The 7,738-nt window shown below is 37.9% G+C and overlaps 1 pseudogene across 1 annotated transcript; it reads right to left on the bottom strand.

Annotated features, from left to right (window-relative positions):
• Positions 1 to 361: 361 nt before the first annotated feature.
• Positions 362 to 1,147, bottom strand: LOC309961563 (proliferating cell nuclear antigen-like; annotated as a pseudogene). The gene has a single exon. The product of its transcript is annotated as a proliferating cell nuclear antigen-like (transcript).
• Between the last annotated feature and the right edge of the window lie 6,591 nt (positions 1,148 to 7,738).

Genomic DNA, 7,738 nt, shown 5'->3' on the forward strand with positions numbered 1-7,738 from the left:
CAACCATCGTGGTCCAAATGAAGGCACTGTCCTGTGATGCTTGAAATTCAAATGACTTTTATTTAAATTGAAAACAATACTTAAAACTGCATTTAGAGTCAAAATCCTTTTGTTTATAAAAATTATAAGGAGTATTCCTAGGTAAGGCAAAGTTATTACTCGATTAACAAGACCAGATTTGACTTTGGACTTTACTCTTTGAACAAACTGTAGAGAATGGAGAAAAAAAAAGTTATTTACAGAAAACAATATCTACATATGTACTCAGAGGTACAAAGACAAAACAGACTTAAGTATGTGCTAGCATCTCAGAAACAGTTCTCAAAGAGCTTAGTTTTATTTCCTTGAATTTTAAGAATATCTAAGATCCTTCTTCATCCTCGATCTTGGGAGCCAAATATACTTTAAATGTCTCATATGAGCAATTTTATACTCTACAACAAGGGGTACATCTGTAGACATACTGAGTGTTACTGTAGGAGAGAGTGGAGTGGCTTTTGTAAGGAAGTTCAGGTACCTCAGTGCAAAAGTTAGCTGAACTGGTTCATTCATGTCTATGGTAACAGCCTCCTCTTCTTTATCAACATTACTCATTTGTGACAACTTAATATTTCCATTTCCAAGTTCTCCACTTGCAGAAAATTTCATTCCATCTTTTTGCACAGGAAATTACAACAGCATCTCCAATATGACTGAGATCTCGGCATATACATGCAAATTCACCAGAAGGCATCTTTACTACACAGCTGTACTCTTGTTCTGGAATTCCAAGTTGTTCAACATCTAAATCCATTAACTTCATTTCATAGTCTGAAACCTTTTCTTGATTTGGAGCTTCAAATACAAGTGCCAAGGTGTCCGCATTATCTTCAGCCCTTAGTGTAATGATGTCTTCATTGCCAGCACATTTCAGTATTTTGGACATGCTGGTGAGGTTCACGCCCATGGCCAAGTTGCCATCGTAGCGGTACGTGTTGAAGCCCTCGGAGCACGGGGTGAGCTGCACCAAAGAGACATGGGACGAGTCCATGCTCTGCAGGTTCACGCCGCTCGAGCTGATGTCCCAGCAGGCCTCGTTGATGAGGTACTTAAGCGCCTCAAGCACCTTCTTCAAGATGGAGCCCTGGACCAGGCGCGCCTCGAACATGGTGGCGGAGTCGCAATGACACGGCTGCTGGCGGAAGGAAGGAGGAAGGTGTAGCCGGCTTAGGCTTCAGAAGATGAGAACGAGCGGCGGAACTAACTCACGAATGCTTGAGACGGAGAAAGCCCACAACCAGCCCGCAGCGCCTGCAGCAATTTAATCGGCAGGCAGATTCTTAACCACTGCGCCACCAGGGAAGTCCTCTAAAGTTTATTTTAAATATATTAGATTATATCAGGAGAAATTATGAACTCTTTTTGAAATTATGATTTTTAAATTTTGAAAACAATCAAAATAAATACATTATGTTACTAAATCTGTTTTTAAGATACGTTATCAAGATTCTGTGTCTTCAGCAACTTATATTCATAATAAAAACTTTTATTTTTTTCAAAATGCAAAACTTGTTTTTAAACATCTTTATTGGAGTATAATTGCTTTACAATGGTGTGTTAGCTTCTGCTTTATAACAAAGTGAATCAGTTATACATATACATATGTTCCCATATCTCTTCCCTCTTGTGTCTCCCTCCCTCCCACCCTCCATATCCCACCCCTCTAGGTGGTCACAAAGCACCGACCTGATATCCCTGTGCTATGCGGCTGCTTCCCACTAGCTATCTATTTTACATTTGGTAGTGTATATATGTCCATGCCACTCTCTCACTTTGTCACAGCTTACCCTTCCCCCTCCCCGTGTCCTCAAGTCCATTCTTTGGTAGGTCTGTGTCTTTATTCCCGTCTTGCCCCTAGGTTCTTCATGACCATATTTTTGTTGTTTTTTTTAGATTCCATATATATGTGTTAGCATATGGTATTTGTTTTTCTCTTTCTGACTTACTTCACTCTGTATGAGAGACTCTAGATCCGTCCACCTCACTACAAATAACTCAATTTCGTTTCTTTTTATGACTGAGTAATATTCTATTGTATATATGTGCCACATCTTCTTTATCCATTCATCTGTTGATGGACACTTAGGCTGCTTCCGTGTCCTGTCTATTGTAAATAGAGCTGCAATGAACATTGCGGTACATGAATCTTTTCGAATTATGTTTTTTTCAGGGTATCTGCCCAGTAGTGGGATTGCTGGGTCAAAATGCAAAACTTTATACATGAATCTAAGAGTCCACTAGAGGTCACTTTTTCAACTCATTTCCCGTAAAAACAGAAAAATTTAGCTTTGATTCCTGTCATTGAATCTTTTATACATGACTTTGTTTTCCACGTTGGAATTTTTGATTCCTCCCAGAAAAATTTCTTCTATTTCTCACTCTTTTTCCTGAAATCTTTCTAATACTGGGTCATACATCCTTATGTTTCAAGTATATTTTCTATTGTGACATTTTTAATGACCTTCTTAGATATCTAATTAAGTCTATATTATTTTCGATTATTTAAATATCTCTATTTGAACACTAGCATCTAGAACATGTGTCTATTTCCTGAAGTTTTCATGGACTTTTAAATGCTGTATTAGTGTGAAAGAACCAGAGTACAGTCTTCCTAAGACTTAGAAACAGCTGCTCAATTTCTGCTTTTTGTCACAAACACTAGTGCTGATGAAAGACATCCAGTGTCAACACCTGTTGAATCGAATCTCTGAATTTCATCATTCTTGATTTAATTTCCCTAGTGATCCATTAGATTCATGTTCTGAAACACTTTTTAAAAAACAATGACTCTAAAATGTGAATGCCTAATGTATTTTTGTTTATCTAACACATTTTTTTGCTTGAGGCTTGACTAGCATGAAAATGTTCACAAGCTGCTATTACATTGTTAGTACCACTACTTTTACATAAAAAGTCACTTTGCAAGCATATCTTTGTGTATATATATATAGTCTTGTGTACTTTTCACTAAGCTGTCTGACATAAAGTTATAATTTTCTGGCTTCCCAGTTGAATAAATGCCCTCTTCATAACTATATTGATTTTCAGTTATTCTTAAAAAAAAATTATTCCAAGTCAGCAGTTTTTAAACTCAGAAATACTGCAATATCTCATTTCTCTATGAAACGGAGGCATTCTTAGGGAAATAACATAGATTTATTCTTACCTTCCAAAAGACTATCTCTTTATATCATTCACTCAACACTCATCTAAGTACACTGTAACAGAGGTCCTTTTAACATAATTTCTACCAGTTTTGAAAAGATCTTACTGAAGAAAATATTTGATATCTGAAAACAAAAGTTAAAACAGCAGGTATGATTTAAATCATTCTACATATAATACCTAATTTGAACAGTATTACTTGTTGAATTTATTTTCATGCACGAATATAATACAAGAATAACTTCTCCAGGTAAAATGCTGAAATATTACAGAGACAAGGCCACTTCCATTGTTTACAAGGTCTAATCTCCAAAGCAGCCCAAAGATAGCTTCTTTTGTGTATTCTTCCAGATCTTGTGATACATATTTACATTCAAATGTTTCAAACAGCTAGAATATACACCATACTATTATTATACATATGTACTACATGTTTTATGTACCATACTACTATTATATACATGTACTACATGTTTCATTTTATGTACATGTGTTTTTAAAGTAAATGTTATATAACATCGAACAAATTGTTCTGTCATTTATGTGCTTGATTTTTATTCAATAATAGATGTTGGGGGCTTCCCTGGTGGCGCAGTGGTTGAGAGTCTGCCTGCCGATGCAGGGGACACGGGTTCATGCCCCGGTCTGGGAAGATCCCACATGCCGTGGAGCGGCTGGGCCCGTGAGCCATGGCCGCTGAGCCTGCGCGTCCGGAGCCTGTGCTCTGCAACGGGAGGGGCCACAGCAGTGAGAGGCCCGCGTACCGCAGGAAAAAAAAAAAAAAAAGATGTTGGAGTTATGTACATGTTGGTTCCTATAAATCCCTCTCATTCTTTTGATCTACAGCATAAAGTCTTTAAGAATGAACATGTCTATAGCTGAATTACCCATTTTCCTAGATAAGCACAGTCATTTCTTTTTCCTCTTAGAAACAATGTGTATATGTGTGTATATTCTCCTACACATGGTCAAACCTTCCTCTACACTGAATATTGTGAAGAGAATTGCTAGATCATAGGAAAGAGGCACTGACCATGTAAACAGATACTGCCAAATGGCTCTCCCAATGTCTCTCAGTGTTTCACCAGTGTCCTCTCAACTAGCAGAATTGCAGAAGAGCGGACTCCTCACACCCAGGTCCACAGTCATTACCTACCTTTACATTTTCGATCATTTCTATGGTATCTCATGTTTGAAATTGTACTTGCCTAGTTATTAATACTAATTATGTTCACCATATTTCTGTACATTTATTGGGTATTTGTATTTCCTCCTCTGTGAATTTCTTATTCATATTTTTTGCCCCTTTTCTACTGCATCATGTGCTTTCTCTTACTAATCTCTAGGAGATTTTACATATTTTGACTGTCAAGTCATTTTTGGTTATATTTATGCAAATATTCTTCAAGTCTCTCTCTTGACTTTTAACTTTATGATTTCACTGTCATAATTTTTAAAATATTTTTATGTGGTCAATTTTTCAATTCTTTCTCTTATTACTTTAATTTTGGTATCTTGCTTAAAAAGACCACTCCCACTCTCACAACAAATATATGTTTTATATATTTATCTTATATACGATTTTTTCATTTAATTCTTATATCATTTTATTGTTATAATTATTATTTATGTCTTCAGATTTTCTAATTTTTTTTTTTTTTTAAAGGAGACAAGATGGATTTATAACTTTCTTTTTTTTTAGATGTTGGGGGTAGGAGTTTATTAATTTATTTATTTTATTTTTGCTGTGTTGGATCTTCATTTCTGTGCGTAGGGCTTTCTCTAGTTGTAGCAAGCGGGGGCCACTCTTCATCACGGTGCGCGGGCCTCTCACTATCGCGGGCTCTCTTGTTGCGGAGCACAGGCTCCAGACGCGCAGGCTCAGTAGTTGTGGCTCACGGGCCCAGTTGCTCCGCGGCATGTGGGATCCTCCCAGACCAGGGCTCGAACCCGTGTCCCCTGCATTAGCAGGCAGATTCTCAACCACTGCGCCACCAGGGAAGCCCTTTCTAATTTTTTTAAATATCCTTATTGGAGTATAATTGCTTTACAATGGTGTGTTAGTTTCTGCTCTATAACAAAGTGAATCAGCTATACATATACATATATCCCCATATCTCCTCCCTCTTTCATCTCCCTCCCACCCTCCTAATCCCACCCCTGTAGGTGGTCACAAAGCACTGAGCTGATCTCCCTGTGCTATGTGGCTGCTTCCCACTAGCTATCTATTTTACGTTTGGAAGTGTATATATGTCCATGCCACTCTCTCACTTTGTCACAGCTTACCCTTCCCCCTCCCCGTATCATCAAGTCCATTCTCTGGTAGGTCTGTGTCTTTATTCCCGTGTTGCCCCTAGGTTCTTCATGACCATTTTTTTTGTTTTTTTTTTAGATTCCATATATATGTGTTAGCATACAGTATTTGTTTTTCTCTTTCTGACTTACTTCACTCTGTATGACAGACTCTAGGTCCATCCAACTCATTACAAATAACTCAATTTCATTTCCTTTTATGGCTGAGTAATATTCCATTGCATATATGTGCCACATATTCTTTATCCATTAATCTGTCAATGGACAATTATGTTGCTTCCATGCCATGGCTATTGTAAATAGAGCTGCAATGAACATTCTGATACATGACTCTTTTTGAATTATGGTTTTCTCAGGGTATATGCCCAGTAGTGGGATTGCTGGGTCATATGGTAGTTCTATTTGTAGTTTTTTTAAGGAAACTCCATACTATTCTCCATAGTGGCTATATCAATTTACATTCCCACCAACAGTGAAAGAGGGTTCCCTTCTCTCCACACCCTCTCTAGCATTTATTGTTTCTAGATTTTTTGATGATGGCCATTCTGACTGGTGTGAGGTCATACCTCATTGTAGTTTTGATTTGCATTTCTCTAATGATTAGTGATGTTGAGCATCCTTTCATGTGTTTGCTGGCAATCTGTATATCTTCTTTGGAGAAATGTCTGTTTAGGTCTCCTGCCCATTTTTGGATTGGGTTGTTTGTTTTTTTAATGTTGAGCTGTATGAGCTACTTGTAAATTTTGGAGATTAATCCTTTGTCAGTTGTTTCATTAGCAAATATTTTCTCCCATTCTGAGGGTTATCTTTTGGTATTGTTTATGGTTTCGCTTGCTGTGGAAAAGCTTTTACGTTTCATTAGGTCCCATTTGTTTATTTTTGTTTTTATTTCCATTTCTCTAAGAGGTGGGTCAAAAAGGATCTTGCTGTGATTTATATCATAAAAGTGTTCTGCCTATGTTTTTCTCTAAGAATTTTATAGTGTCTGGCCTTACATTTAGGTCTCTGATCCATTTTGAGTTTATTTTTGTGTATGGTGTTAGGGAGTGTTCTAATTTCATTCTTTTGCATGTAGCTGTCCAGTTTTCCCAGCACCACTTATTGAAGAGGCTGTCTTTTCTCCATTGTATATTCTTGGCTCCTTTATCAAAAATAAGGTGAGGGCTTCTGTGGTGGCGCAGTGGTTGGGAGTCTGCCTGCTGGTGCAGGGGACGCGGGTTCGTGCCCCAGTCTGGGAGGATCCCACATGCCGCGGAGCGGCTGGGCCTGTGAGCCGTGGCTGCTGGGCCTGCGTGTCTGGAGCCTGTGCTCCACAACAGGAGAGGCCACAGTGGTGGGAGACCTGTGTACCACAAAAAATAAAATAAAATAAAATAAAATAAATAAGGTGACCGTATGTGTGTGGATTTATCTCTGGGCTTTCTATCCTTTTCCATTGATCTATATTTCTGTTTTTGTGCCATTACCATACCGTCTTGTTTACTGTAGCTTTGTAGTATAGTCAGAAGTCCAGGAGCCTGATTCCTCCAGCTCCATTTTTCTTTTTCAAGATTGCTTTGTCTACTTGGGGTCTTTTGTGTTTCCATACAAATTTTGAAATATTTTGTTCTAGTTCTGTGACAAATGCCATCGGTAGCTGGGTAAAGATTGCAAGTGTACAACCTTGTCTTGTTCCTGATCTTGGATGAAATAGTTTCAGTTTTTCACCATTGAGAGCAATGTTGGCTGTGGGTTTGTCATATATGGCCTTTATTATGTTGAGGTGAGTTTCCTCTATGCCTACTTTCTGGAAAGTTTTTATCATAAATTGGTGTTGAATTTTGTCAAAAGCTTTTTCTGCATCTATTGAGATAATCATATGGTTTGTATCCTTCAGTTTCTTAACATGGTGCATCACATTGATTGATTTGCCTATATTGAAGTATCCTTGCATTCCTGGGATAAACCCCACTTGATCATGGTGTATGATCCTTTTAATATGCTGTTGGATTCTGTTTGCTAGTATTTTGTTGAGGATTTTTGCATCTATGTTCATCAGTGATATTGGCCTGTGGTTTTCTTTCTTTGTGACATCTTTGTCTGGTTTTGGTATCAGTGTGATGGTGGCCTTGTAGAATGAGTTTGGGAGTGTTCCTTCTTCTGCTCTAGTTTGGAAGAGTTTGAGATTAGGTGTTAGCTCTTCTCTAAATGTTTTATAGAAATCTCCTGTGAAGCCATCTGG

This window comes from Leucopleurus acutus (genome assembly GCF_964270905.1).
Source record: "Leucopleurus acutus genome assembly, chromosome: 4".
Classification (NCBI taxonomy): Eukaryota; Metazoa; Chordata; class Mammalia; order Artiodactyla; family Delphinidae; genus Leucopleurus; species Leucopleurus acutus.